The 14,721-nt window shown below is 40.6% G+C and overlaps 1 non-coding gene across 1 annotated transcript; it reads right to left on the reverse strand.

Annotated features, from left to right (window-relative positions):
- Positions 1–253: 253 nt before the first annotated feature.
- On the reverse strand, positions 254–360 carry LOC148024753 (U6 spliceosomal RNA). The gene has a single exon (XR_015693458.1). It is a non-coding gene; the product is annotated as a U6 spliceosomal RNA (small nuclear RNA).
- Positions 361–14,721: the final 14,361 nt, after the last annotated feature.

Genomic DNA, 14,721 nt, shown 5'->3' on the forward strand with positions numbered 1-14,721 from the left:
CATGATAGGAATATATAGAGGGGACATGGGGCGCTATATATAGATAGACTATATATAGCTAACAGTGCGAGGCGAAGGGGCCTTGTTATGTTTGCTAGCACGCAGCTCCAGGTTCCAGAGGTTCGATGGCTAAAAGGGAACCAGAGCCCAGCAATGCCTGCGAGAGATGGTGGCATGTTGTCGACCCTATGAGGCCTAAGCCTATAACTGCAAACGGGGAAGACAGACGAGGGAAAAAGCTGGAGACGAGGACAAGACAATGGAGCCACCCTCTCATCATCATCAGTTGTGGCAGTAGGGGCCATGTCAATCTTCTCTGTATCGTTCCAATTTTATCAGATGTCTCCGAAATATATAGTCTGTCTATATATAGCTAACACTCGAGACCATGAGGATTTATAAGCTCTATGGTAAGAAAAAAAAGTGTGCCTTCCTTAAAAGGCAGATTGAATATCTTGGATTTATTGTGTCAAATGAAGGGATCTCTGTTGACCCTACCAAGGTTAAGGATGTCCAAGAGTGGTCTCCAATCGCTACTATTAAAGAAGTACGTAGCTTTCTTGGACTTATAGGTTGGTATAGGATATTCATTAAGGACTATGCTTTAATCACATCACCCCTCACAAATTTACTCAAAAAGCAAGTTGCCATAGTGTGGATGCCCTCTAAACAAGCATGTTTTGATCAACTCAAGAATAGCTTGGTGATGACACCAATTCTGAAGCTCCCTCACTTAAGTAAGGAATTTGAAGTCTTCACGGATGCTAGCACACTTGCACTGGGCTACTTGCACTGGGCTGTGCACTAATGCAAAAAGGTCATCCCATAGCTTATTCCTCGCGGAAGCTAAAAACCCATGAGAGGAATTATGCCACCCATAACCTAGAACTGCTAGCAGTGATCCACAACCTCAAACTTTGGCGACATTACTTGCTTGGTAAAAAGTTTTCTTTGGTCACAGACCATAAGATCCTTAAATGGATCTTCACATAGACCGACGTCATTGGATAGAAGTTCTACGGGAGTATGATTTTGAGATTAGGTATCAACCTAGCAAAGAAAATGTGGTCGTTGACACTCTAAGTCGCAAGGCATTCAACTCTCTGATCATGGAGGAACCCTCAATGGCCAAATCTTTGGCAACTATGGTGTCAATGCCTAGCAACCCTATCCTTGAACTAGCCAAGGAAGAAGCTAGCCATGATCTGGAATATCTAGAGATGATAAAGGAATTTCTGGAAAAGGAACAAAAACTGAGACTTAAGGTTAAATATCAAGAATTCTCTGACAATGAGGAACTTGTCTATTTTAGGACAATATTATACATACCCTTGAGCAAGAAACTCAAGCGGATCTGTTAAGACCCTCAACACGGTCAGAAAGAGCTAAATTAGTGAAGGCTTAAGGGTGACGTTCTCAAATATGTCAAGATGCCTGCAAAGTTGCAACCTCTCGACATCCTCCAAATGAAGTGGGAATTTATCAGTATGGATTTTGTTGTTGGGTTACCCTCAATGCAAGGGGGCTACAACTCAATTATGGTTATAGTAGACATGCTCACTAAGGTTGCACACCTCATTCCAATCAAGACAAATTATAAAGCTTTAGATATTGCCAGATTATTCATCAAGGAGATTTTCAAGCTCCATGGATTGCCTAGGAGGATCAATAGTAACTGCGACTCCCCCTTCACATCTCACTTCTGGAAAGGGTTATTCCGAGCCATTGGGACTCAACTCTGTTTCGGCACATCCTATCACCCTCAAACTGATGGCTAAACAGAGAGGGTCAATCAAGTCATTGAAGATATCCTTCAAGCTTATTGCTTTCGCGAACCCAAGAAATGGATTCAATATCTACCATTAGTAGAGTTCACCTATAATGCTTCCAACCAACAAAGGATCCAAATGACACATTTTCAAGCATTGTATGGACATGATTGCCATACCCCATTGAACTTCTTAGATCCTACTTTAAGAGTAGAAGCTTCTAATGAAATGCTCGAGGAAATGGATGAGTAGGTTAAGGCCATCATAAGACATTGGAGTTGCCAAGGATAGGCAGAAAGCCTATGCAGATCTAAATAAATAAGAGCGATTCGTAAATGAGGGAGACATGGCTTTTATTCATGTATGGCCCAAGAGGACTTCCCTATCATTGGGGGATTTTAAAAAACTAAGTCCAAGGTACTATGGACCCTACAAGATCCTCAAATGCTTAGGGCACAATGCCTAAAAACTCCAACTCCCTGAGAACATAAAAGTTCACAATGTATTTCATGTAAGCCTACTAAAGAAATATGTATCCAATCCCAACCATGTACTTGATGATCAAAAAGTTGTAATACCAAGCCAAGGAGTCCTTGAGCTCTAGCTATCTAGAATCCTGGACATTCGAGAAAAGAGATTGAGGAGTAGAATCCTCAAGGAGGCAAGAAATGTCTCCCTAAGTCACACACATTTTTCCTTTCCACTTCATTTATCTTATTCAAGTAGATCAACTCCAAAGCTAGCTACAAATGGTGCTTAAAAAAACTAGATCACAATTTCATTAACTACCATGTGTGATTGATTCAATAGAGCCACATGTTCTTCAAGATCTTATTGGATTAGAATTTAGCTCCTACATATCCCATGTTGGTGTTTCCCTCTCAATAGTTACAATTCTTCCCATCTTCATCATCAGTTTGAGCTCCCTTGATTTATCAATCATCGTCAAGAGAAGAACCCATGAACTAGTCTTCTAACAATGTATTAGTCCATATATGCACATGCACTCACATAATATTTGTACCATAACCTATTCATGATTTTGGATCCTCAAGCATGGGACAATAATTTGGGCAATAATTTTTTATGTCCTCTACAGGAATAGAATACTAGCACTCTCCCCTATGAAGTGATTGCACATGAGATTTTACTTTAGAGGTAGTACAAGAGTTATGTGGAGACTCATACACCATCAGATCTACTTGAACATCAAATCCCCCATTCTCTATAGTCTCCATTCATTTCACAATGATAATTTATGTTCTATACATCAAAAGGACCATTACTCAGGTGTATCTTTAGTAATAACAACTTCTAAAGCTATATTCCTACGATATTATTCTCATTGCCATCTACCACTATACTAGTAACATCACACTATTTGCAACATGAATATCATAATTGCCATCTTGAGTTTCTCATGAACCACATTTATTTCTCTCCATCAAGTCTACTACTTTATTGAATATTATAGCATTTTGCATCTACCTTTGATGTGAATACCGTGGGATTAACACTTGTCTCAAAGGGGAATAATCTTAATATTATTTTATGAAGGTTAAAGTCAAAGAAGGTCAAAGGAAAGTAAAAGAAGCTAAATTTTGAGATTTATTTGATGTTGTATTATTATTTTACAAATCTTTTCTCTTTTGGACACTTATATATTATTTTATGTTATGTATATATTATATTATCATGGTTGTATTATTTTGTGAGAGTCGAGCTCACTTGTATGCACTTTGTTTCACCAAACACAGTTGTATTTTTTGCACCCACAACTATTATGTGGGTTGCACATATAAATTTGTGACTAGAATAGTATAGAGTAGGTCTGATTAGGCTAAGGATAAAGCTTGCTTCAAGGAATGATTGGACTAGAGCTCATAAAATAAATAGGATTCCCAAAAGAGGGTATAAACCCTAATTCATAGTTGTGGAAACCCTAAAATGCAAAAGGGGTGCAAATCGTGATTCACAAGGATGCAAATGCTAAAACACAAAATGAGTGTAAAACTTAAAATAGAAATGAGGCACCATCCTAGAGAAATGACCTAACCCTAACCCTAACTTGTGTTTATATAAGTATGGGATGTCTCCATTGTATTTACCATTTTGGTGCATCCATTTTATGGAAGCTCTAGTACAACTATTGAAGCTTTCTATTCTCTTCTTCTATTCTATCATCTTTCCTCCATTGTTGAGAGTGACTAAGAGAGAGTGATTTTAAGGTGTGTTGAGCAAGGGACTGAGGAAAGGTGTAGCTCTTCACCATATTTTTACTTTTCTCTTCTGCTCTACTATCTTTTCAAAGTGTTGGTATGCTTGTAGTGGATACAAGGAGAAGTGATAGCATTAGAATCATGCTTCTCGCATTGTGAAACTATCTTTAAGCCTTCAAGATTTTGAACTACAAAATGAGAAGGTAAATTGGTGAGTTCACTACACCTTGAAGCTAGTATTGTGTTCTTACTTTCTTGAGATAGAGAGAGGGATGCATGGTTAATTACAACAGAGTACTGAGAGACACAATGAGAGATTGTTGCCAGTGTGGATTGCAACTTCTAAAATAATAAAAGTCCGTCAAATGTCCTGACTATTGTGCATTGTCGAAAGGGAAATCATGCCAAGCCACAAATCCATAAAGGATAAGAGATAATCAAGTAGATAGATGCATGAGAATTGATTATAAGCTAGAGATCCTTGTGAATATTATACTCATTAGAGAAGTAATTTAGAGTTGTGAACTAGTTGCAAACCTCCAAAACCAAAGTAGTTCATCAATTGAAGCTTCTTCAAATCAAAGTTTAGGCATTCTCTTTATATTCCTTAAACCAAACTTCACCATAACATTGAAATATCTAACTAATGTTTTTGGATAAGGTACACTACAAGAGAAAGGCCCTATAGGCGTGCACTGTACACGCGAAAAAGCGGGCACGTTTATAAGCGCGTGTATCAGCGCGTCTATTCATGCTAGTATAAAAGATGCGTCTATATATCCGCGTTTATGAACGCGCTTATAGATGTGAAAATAAACACACATATTTTTCATTTCTCATAAAGTCCCTGAATATGACCAAACCTCTTAACATCTAGTATTTGTTTGAATAGGGCATGATTGGATGTATATACAACATAATTACACCTGGATCATAAGCTAGGACATGATATACATGTATAGGATCATACGGATATGATATACATGTATATACGACATGATATACATGTATAAGGCATATACATGGATAGGACATGATATACATTACCAACTTTACTTCTTTCAGAGTATTACAAATATACATCCAATCATTCAAAGCTAATTATATATATGTGATTTCATGCCCTATATACATCCAATCATGCCCTATACAAATGTGATTGGATAGGGCATGATGATTGGATGTATACATAGATCAGAGATTGACTTGTGCATTTGCTATATATATATATATATATATATATATATATAGAGAGAGAGAGAGAGAGAACTGATCAATACACTCACATGTCTCATTTGTTGTGCACTTAACCTAGCCATGCATGCCAATTCATAGCATGAGTTGATTGATGTAAATCAGTTGGCTTGTGCATGTGCAAGTTATTCCAATCATGTCAAGGTGCACTTATAGCTCACATATAATTTTAGATAAGGTGGACCACATGTAGCCAATGTGCACATGTCCTCTTTTCATCATCTTTAGCCAGTGTGTCCACTTGTTGGTGACTAAAATAGATCACTGTAAGGATACTTTGCAATACCAACAAGCCAACTACAAATCTCTTATCTATGAAATGTATAAGTAAATTAACTTGGTTAATTTGATGAGGCCAAGTTTTCCTTCCATGGACAGTGTGGTTGGCTATATTCTACTTCAAGGTTATAGGAACTTACAGAAGTCAATGGAGCATCCTAAAAATGACGATACTCTAATTACTATATCAAGTCATTTCATGTACATATCTTTGATTGATTGATGGATAATATGCCTTTCTCTATCTCTTTCATATACACCTTCATTGCATTATCTCTCTCTAGCTAAAAACCATTTGTGCTTTATCCACCTATTGATACTTGCATGCAATTGTAAGTGGGATGGTCTAGTAAGTCACTACATATGTGCCAATTGACTTGCCAATGTGTTATCTCTTATCCTCAAGCTTTGTTATATATGTCACCACATAGGTCAATTGATTCCCTAAATGCATGCATTGATACTTACATCATGAATGCAAACATTTTGATATTGAAAGACTAGAAAAGTCATGTCATGTTGATCCAAAAACAACCAAAAGCTAGCATATCATCAGTTTAATTGTTCCTACGTGTCTATAAGCACATGTAATAGGCATTATCTACGCATATACACGCGCAATTACACGCGCTTATAGATGTGCCATGCAGGTATAGAAAAATTTAAAAAAAGTTATGCCTTTCTCCGTGCTTTCCTGCATTTTTTGCACGTTTTCTGCTGTTCGAGCTCGACATCACTACTCGTGTCTATCTATCAGTTCATGAAGACAATGAGGCAAGGAAATAAGAGTAAAAAGAGGACAAGAAGAAAGAAGAGACAAAGAGTAAAGAATAAGAGCCAAACAGAAAGGAAGAGAAGAAGATTCAAGCAACTTACCAAGGGAAGGGAGAAGGAGGACAAGGAGCTTGCAACCTAGCCGCCACCCATTGGAACAAGCAAAGAAGGTGAGTTCTTCTTCTCTCTCTCAATCTTGTTTGCTTTCTCTATCTGTTTGTCTCTCTCTTCACATGCTGGATCCTGTCATCTATGGAGGTTTTTTTGCACGTTTTTTAACCAAGTATGAAAAGAAATGGTCCGACTATGCGCGTCTCTCAACGCATCCAGATGACAGTGTAGACGCAGGTATAGACACAGAAATAGATGTAACGTGTTCCCTAGTATCATCCAGGACACGTCTTAGCAGTCCATCGGAAAGGATGTCTAGAATGCTCCGCCCGGCACTCCCATGGAATGTTACGGGTTTTGCGATCTAGTTCTTCCCGTGTCTGCCACGTAGCGGAAGTATCCTGGCCGTTCCCACGTAGGATCGACCGGAATTAGGGTTTTCCTAATGGGTCATTGGCTAACAGCAACTAGCGTCAGACCCGAGCGAACTACTTTACGCAGAAACGCCAGGTCCGAAGCGGATTCACGCTGCACTTGGTTCAAGGAGAATGGGAAACGAGAGGGATGCAAAGCTCAACCTCTCTGCCATAAGGCATAGTCCCATTCCGTTCCCCTAAAATAGCATAAAATAGGGTAAGACGTAACTCTAGATCATCGCTCTCGTTATTCGTTTTGATGATGATGATCATCACGTTGTTCTTCGAGGTTTTTGAGAAAAGTTCCCGGCTAACCGGGACCACCCAACCGTAGGATGGACCCATGGCCCATCCTCCGCACTTTCCTCGGTTTGCTTTAGTTATGTAATTATCTAACACATTAATATGACATATAACAATCATCTTCTTTAATTACTCCTGTTAAGCACTGGTTCCTTCACGTAATCTTATCACGTGACATAGAAAAACAATGTCAAACAAAATCTTTATTATCATTTCATCATTTTATCTTTGAAATACAAGGAGTTCTTCCCGTAGGCTTGTCCATAATCTGCCCGAAGGCTATCCAGTAATCCGCCAAGGATCACTATTCCAAGCTTCCGCCCGTAGACTAGTATGCGGGCCTTGAGATCCAATCCTAAGTCAGGTTAGCCTCTTGTGCAGGACTCGGAAGGCGAGGGATTTACGGCCAGAGCCCCCCCTGGCACCCAAGCGTCCTCCTGCTCCAAGCAGAGCTCAACAGAAAGACCTCTCGCGGCGGGTTCGGTCCACGTTCCCGGCACGGTCAACAACCCCCCCGGTTAGGGTCAGGCAGGCAGTCAGGGGTAACTGAAGCTACCTCTCCCTTCAGGCTTTCAACCTGAAGCATTAGATATCATTTCATCCTTTAGTTCTTTGAGCAAACAATGTAAACAGTGCTTCCTAAACTGTTACAAGCACAATCAATTCCAGTGGTCGTTTAATTTGCCAACTGTTAAGGAGTGAATCCTTCTCTTCGAATGCATCCAGCATTCGATCCGGGATCAATTGCGACTTGGCAAGATCCCCAAGGGTTTGTTTATTCACCCTTTTGTCCTTCGGTTAGGGCCATACCCTGTTAACCCAACTTAATCAATACCTTAGGTTTTATTAATAGTAAATCTTGGCGACCATATCGCTCCAATTTATTGATTGATCATTTTCTTCCAAGCAAAATACCTAACTTTCCTTTACTTGGCAATTTTTCCCCAAGAAAGGTGATGTAATAGGATGACTACTCATCCTCTTGCAAGTTAAACTTGCGCAAGAACTTGCCAACCTCATTTCAAGAAATGGCAAAACTCTCTTGTGAACAAACCACAAGTTTATGGGACGTTGCAACTTATTGCACAAGTGTCGCATCTATTTCATGGGATCATTTCACCCATTGAACGGCGTTTTCTGGTCACGGAATTATCTCTAGACGAGAAGCAGGGTTTAGGGTGTCTTCTTACCCAACCCATTCCTAATTACACTAGGCTGACAACGTTCGGTCCTAGGAATTCCAACTCAATCCGAGTTTCATCATTTGAACAAGTGATCCTTAGGGTAGAAACCTTAGATCGTTTTATGCATGAGCGTCCAATTGTCCCTACATTCTGTGAATGTGGGTAGGACCTTCGGTTCACGGGTTCGCCTTGGTAACAAGTGCGTGAAACTAGGTCAAGTCCTTAACGTGCTAAACCCTAGTTAGCACTTGGAGTATATTGTATCGATTTAACAATTTCTAAGCGAATCTTTTGTGGATTAGGTGTCTTGGGTAATCCAATTTACTTGTTTTATGATAATGACGAACTATTCCTAAAGATATTGTCTTGATCGAAGAGAGGAAAAACTAGTAGTAATATATCATAAATCATGTAAACATCCAATTCATATCCTCTAGATTCGTAATCCCTAACTTTTCTTATTAATACCAAGCACATGTTAAAATTCGCATAACTTCCATTGATTCTACTAGGATATGCATTCCCAACTTATGCTATTAAGCTTTTAAGGTTTTATGTTAAACAACCCATGCAACATTTTCCTAAACTTCATTTCTGAATGAAATATTTGTACGTTGATTGAGAATTATGCAATCTTTCCTAACCACTATGTAGTTGAATGAGATTTATGCCAATTGACTAGGTGAATTCGAACATGCATGGGTGCTTCCTAATCCATGAGGTTATCGTGAGTAATTCAATACTTTTGTGTGGAATCCAAATAGATAAAACCTGGACTTGTGGATTCCGGGAAATATCCACGTAAATACTAGGAGAAGATCCTCTCGCAGGCGCGTCTTGTGACTTTTTAGGGGCCATTATAGGCGTGATTCTGGCTTCCGGTTTGCCTTCGCGGTCTATAAATTTACTCACCTTGGTATGCAGCCTCAAGATCTTGCCCTTCTCTCTCGTACACAGGAGATACCTTCATGGAACTTCGGATCTTTAAAAGGCCGAGCCTGTGAGACTTGGGCCTATGGGATTTGGGTATATGGGATTTGGAGCTTCTGGAAGGCCTTAGGATTCGGAGCTTGGGCCTTCTTTCTTTCGGAAAAAGAGAGGGTTCGTGAAAGGGATCTTGTGATGGACCTTGCAGGAGTGGAGACTTTAAATCTGGCCATAGGGGGCTTATAGGAGATTTGGTAGAAAGGGCCTTCTAGGCTTCCTCTTCAAAGCCAGGTGAAAAATGGACTTATGGGGGATCTATGTGAAAGGGCGTTAAGGAACCCTCTTGTTTTGTACAAAGACCTCGGGGGGGGGGGGGGGGGGGGGGGCAGGGGGGGTTTGATAGGGATAGGGTTATGGGGGAAATGTAGTGGGAAGGGGGCTTTTAAATCTCGAGCCTAGGAGGCTTATGGGTGATTGGTGGGAAGGGGGCTTAGGGAAGCCCCCTTAGAAGCTTCCTAAAGAAGCTTCTATGAAGCCTCTAAAGCATGCGGATATGGGAAGAGGGAGAATAATGGCTACGTGGATGACGGTGATCGGAAGGCCTTGATGGCAGTCGTCAAGTGGGATGGCGTCAGCGAATTCAGCCACCAATAGCAGTTGGTGGCGTCTCGACGATGGCAGCAGCGGCCTCCGGTACAAGTGGCGGCCCTTCACGAATTGGTGGTGGTTCCCTCTACAGCACGACAGCTCAACTTCCTTCTCCTCCCACGTAGCACTCAGCTTCCCCTCCTCTAGGACGTCTTCTACAGGCTTACACGGCCTCTCTCCTCTTTCTCTGGTAGCCTCTTCACGCTCCCTCTACTCACGATGATGGCGGCCCGTACTCCCTCCTTTTTGTCCGTCTTCACCCTCTCTCACGGCCAAAAAAATGGCGCGGCCCTTCACGGCAGCCTTTCCCCCTTCTTAGTTGAAGTGTTATCCTCTGTCCACCCCGCCCTCTCTATTAACCCATAGCCATGGCTTTTATAGCAAGAGGGAGAGGTACCTACCTCCCTCCACGTGCCTGACTGCATGGGCAGTAGCCCCCCCATGGCTCCAGCTAGATGCTTTGTCATAGCAACCCCCCTCTCTCTCCTCTAGCACGATCGTTGGCTGGATAATTAGAAAAGAAATGCCATAAATCAAAATTTCATCTTGATTTCTTTCCAAGAGGGGGTTCACACGAGCATAAGCGGGTTTCATTGACTTTGGTCTTGTTCATGCCGATGGAGATTGTACAATTTCATTGTCCAAATATTCAATGCCGGCATTCCCTTGCATGAGTATCATACGGGTTGGAAATATTTACAACGGAAATATTACAATAGACACGCTGACAGATGCACACAGAGACGCAGATATAGACGCAGCATGTAATATGTTTTATCTGCACAGGGTAATATAATTTTTCTTGTGTAGATGTGGAATCTTGGATCCTCCAGCACCCCATTCAACAAGGAGCAATTCATGGGGGAGATGACCAATTATCTTGGTCTCTCTCCCACTATAGAGGAGGTTTTCAGTGTGATGTCTGGGACACCTATCACATCTTTGCCTACATAGGGATCAACTGAGATACATGGATCGGCCAAAGCACGTGCATCTGCAGAAGCACGTGTATCGAGTGAGGTAGAGAGTAGTGCCCGTCGAGGGAGGAGGGAGAGTTGTGCGGGAGGACGAGGAGGTCGAGGGCTTTGTGGGGGTTGCCTAGGTGGTGGCTCTCGATCACCCTCACCGGAAAATGAGAGAGGTGAGCCTCCAAAAATGTACTACTATGTCACTGATGTTGGTGGTATCTTGCATGACTCTGAGAGGAGGGAAGTGATAGCTTACTTGAGGAGTGTCGTGCATGCCACATACAAAGATTGCATAATTCCCTTCAAGCACCAAAAAAATGGTTTGTGGCAAGAGGTGCTACGGGCAGTACATAGAAGGTACCCTAATCACGAGAATTCATGATTCTCAGATGATTGGGGACGGTCAAAGGTGAGAGACACGCTTCATAACAAGAGGTCTCACCTTTTGACGTGTGCCAATGAGTCACTGTGGAGACAAGAGCAAGGGCGCCCTAGATATGGTCAACCACCCAATTGCCACCACAAGGAGTGGAAAGAGGCCAAGAAGAGAGCAGCGGAGAAAATGACAAGTCGCTAGCATGCAGAGGCGCGACGTATCCAGATGGCAACCATGGGATCGTCGCATTATGGATCGGGTGGCAGGGAGTCATGGGAGGCTGAGTTTGTAAGTATTATTTGATTTTTAAAAAAAATTAAATTTTGTAATTTGTTTCACTTCATTATGTAGTGTGTTTTAATACGTTGTATGTTCGAATTGTTTTGTAGTATCATATCGTTGATAGCATGCCTACTCCTAGAGAGGTAGGCTACCATCGAGGTCATAATTGGGCGTCCACTTGGCAGCATTTCTACGAGGAGGGACTCACCACGGAGGAGAAATATAATCGCACCATGAGGATTCCACCACCAGAAGAGGTATGTTTTATTTTTTACATGAAAAGTATAGATAACTCTAATTTATTGTTTGTAATTGTAATTATATACCTTAATCCTTTGTGTAGGCGAACCCTGATGCAGTTGAGGATAGCGAAGGGGACTAGTAGTAGCGGTGGCGACAACGGCAGCGGTGGTGGTAGCGATGATGATGCCTCTTCTGAAGAGATATAGAGGAGCCCCATGCATGCATGCCTCCCCTTGGCTTGTAATTTTCATTTTTGATATGTATTACTTTCAGCTAGTGCTTGCGACCATGACCATGCTTGAGGTCACAAGCACTAGAACTCATAATGTAAAAACGTTTCATCTATATATATGAAATTTTGTGTTCTACATACATTGTTTTGTTTTCAGTATCCAATCTTCAAAATCATCTTTCTCTGTTTTTCCTAAGTATACAATTTGATGTTCTTGGGGGGAAAAAAAACCAGAGAGCATGTGGCTCTCTGGTTTTTTTTTCATACCTCTATTTTATGCGTCTATCAGCGCGTCTAAATTGTAGGATAAATGTGTGTCTATTCTTGTCAAAAACTCGCAAAGTAAATGCTTTTTTAGACTCGTAGATACACGCATGTATAGATGCACAATATGAATATATCCACTTTTTTTATAAATATGATTATATATTTACGTAGCGCGTCAATACGTGCGTCTATATGCGCGTCTACATGGGCGTGTAACTCTGACTATAAGCGCGCTTTTAGACGCGATACTGTAGACGCAGAGGTAGATGCGATAATAAAAGCACCTGATATTTTTTTTCACATTTCAAATATTGAGTCTACAAGCGCATCTATGGAGCCTTTTTGTTGTAGTGGTAGGAACATGAGCATACACATAACTTATAGGATTAGCATATCCCATCTATAGTCATTGCATGGAGCAAGAATTAGAGACATGACACTCTCTCAATTCATACATGAACATATATGGATAGTTATTAGGGCATGATGTGTAGTCGAAATACAATAGCATTTGCTTGCCAACAAGATCATGATCTATAATCAACTCACCTTTGAGATTTATTATTTTAAAAGGTTCTCCAATTTTGGTTTAGGATGGGTAGAAGCTATTCCAAGTGTCTCACATTTTTTGGATGGTATTGGAGCTTGCCTTTCACTACTACGATATAGAATGTAATTGTCCACTATCATCACCACAACTCCAATTCCAATAAATTGCAAGAGAAACTTTGGATTTCTTAAAACATAATTAGTAATCTTTTGAAACCTTGTCTCTTCAAATTTGAAAACAAAAACCATCTCCATAACAAAAACAATTATAAGAAGCAAATTCCTAATAAGCAATGGAACTCAAAGCTTCACATGCTAGAGCTCTATTCCTTCATGTTGCAAGGTGATTGATAGCTTTGCAACAACTATTAGAAGAGACAAACATCATGATCATTAATTTTTGTGTTTTATGCTCATGATGGAGTACTAGATCTCTTTAGAATGCCAAGTCATGGTGCTTTCAAAGGCGTCTCAAGGTCGTTGCTTATTTGATAGAGAAGTGCTCCACATTAATTGGACCAATAACTATTGAGAATATGGTGTAAAGGAGGGGAAATACTTAGGTCAAGTTGACCTAAGTATAAAAGGTGTAAGAGACACTGCATAGGCACCATTTGATGAATATACATCTGCCCTTTCACCTTCTTCACCTTCTTTCCTGTCCTTCCATGGCTGCCAGCCATTTCTCTCTCCTCTTCTTATCTTTCTCTCTTCTCGTCACCCTCTTTCTCTCTCTTCTTCTTACCTTTCTCTCTCCTCTCCCTCTTCTTTTGCAGTCCTTCTCTCTCTCTTTCCCCTTAGTTAGGAAAGTTAGGTCTCCTTCATTACACTTAACCATCTTCTCTTACGCTCTCCCATCTTGAATCTATTCCATCTTCTTAATCTCTTGAGTCTGCTTGCGGACGATGGCCTCCAAGCGAAGAATGTCATGTGGAGATGGTAATCCTACAACCAGCAATGAAGCTTCGGGCAAAGGCATCACTATCAATCCAATTGCAATTCTGGTCGTAAGTAATGTATTTCTAAATTGATAGATGTTTGCTTTGATTCTCGCATGAGATACATTAGGCTCTATATTATGATGTACAAGAATAGGTCATGGGAAGGGCTAGGCCTCTTCTCACATATTTGAAAGACGGAGTTTGCAAAGTGCATATATTAAGGAAAGTTAATTGCACTTACTTGCAAATGGCTTATTTGTTGATAAAGCATCCCAAGGGGGAGAGTGAATATGCGATGGAATTATTATCGTGTCTATTCTCGTATTGTTTCAGGAGAAAATACAATTAGTTTTGTTGGTTGATTGAACAACACCCTAAATGCTTTTTACAATCAATTGATTGTTGCATTCTGATTTGGATAAATATTCCAAGTGCTTGTGTTTGATGGTAAAAGCATGGCAAAGGTTAATAATGAAAAGTAGCCATGGAAAGTAAAGGAATGTCTCACTCGAAGATGTAATAAGACTGATTGCCTTAATTATGCCTGATTCTTAATTGGTTAATTAAGGAAGGAGATTTTTCATGGGTGGATCATCTCCAAGATCGCACTGTGGATTATCACGAAAGGGCACTATTTGATTCATGGGCCACAGATCGAGTGGTGAAAAGGCCAACCACGGAAGTTGTCTCACTCCTAGGTCGCTTGGGGTCAGTGGAGCTCTGGACACTCCTTGTGGAGTTCGAAACGGAGCTGTAGACTACCATGAGTGCAACATCTAGGGCATTCGAAGATCCTATTCTAGATAAAGGATGGAAATTATGGTGCCATGTGATCTGGACTATGTACTTCTGTTGGATAGAAGGGATACATAATTCTCATGTATTGGCAGGAGACAAAGATTAACTTGAAGATAAGTTAAGGAACTTATTTGTCAAAAGGACTGCTTGTTTTTTTTTCATGTCTGTGCTATAAGTTATG

This window comes from Lygodium microphyllum, chromosome 15, assembly GCF_053477565.2.
Source record: "Lygodium microphyllum isolate KBCC chromosome 15, Lygodium_microphyllum_v1.1.10, whole genome shotgun sequence".
In the NCBI taxonomy this organism is placed as follows: domain Eukaryota; kingdom Viridiplantae; phylum Streptophyta; class Polypodiopsida; order Schizaeales; family Lygodiaceae; genus Lygodium; species Lygodium microphyllum.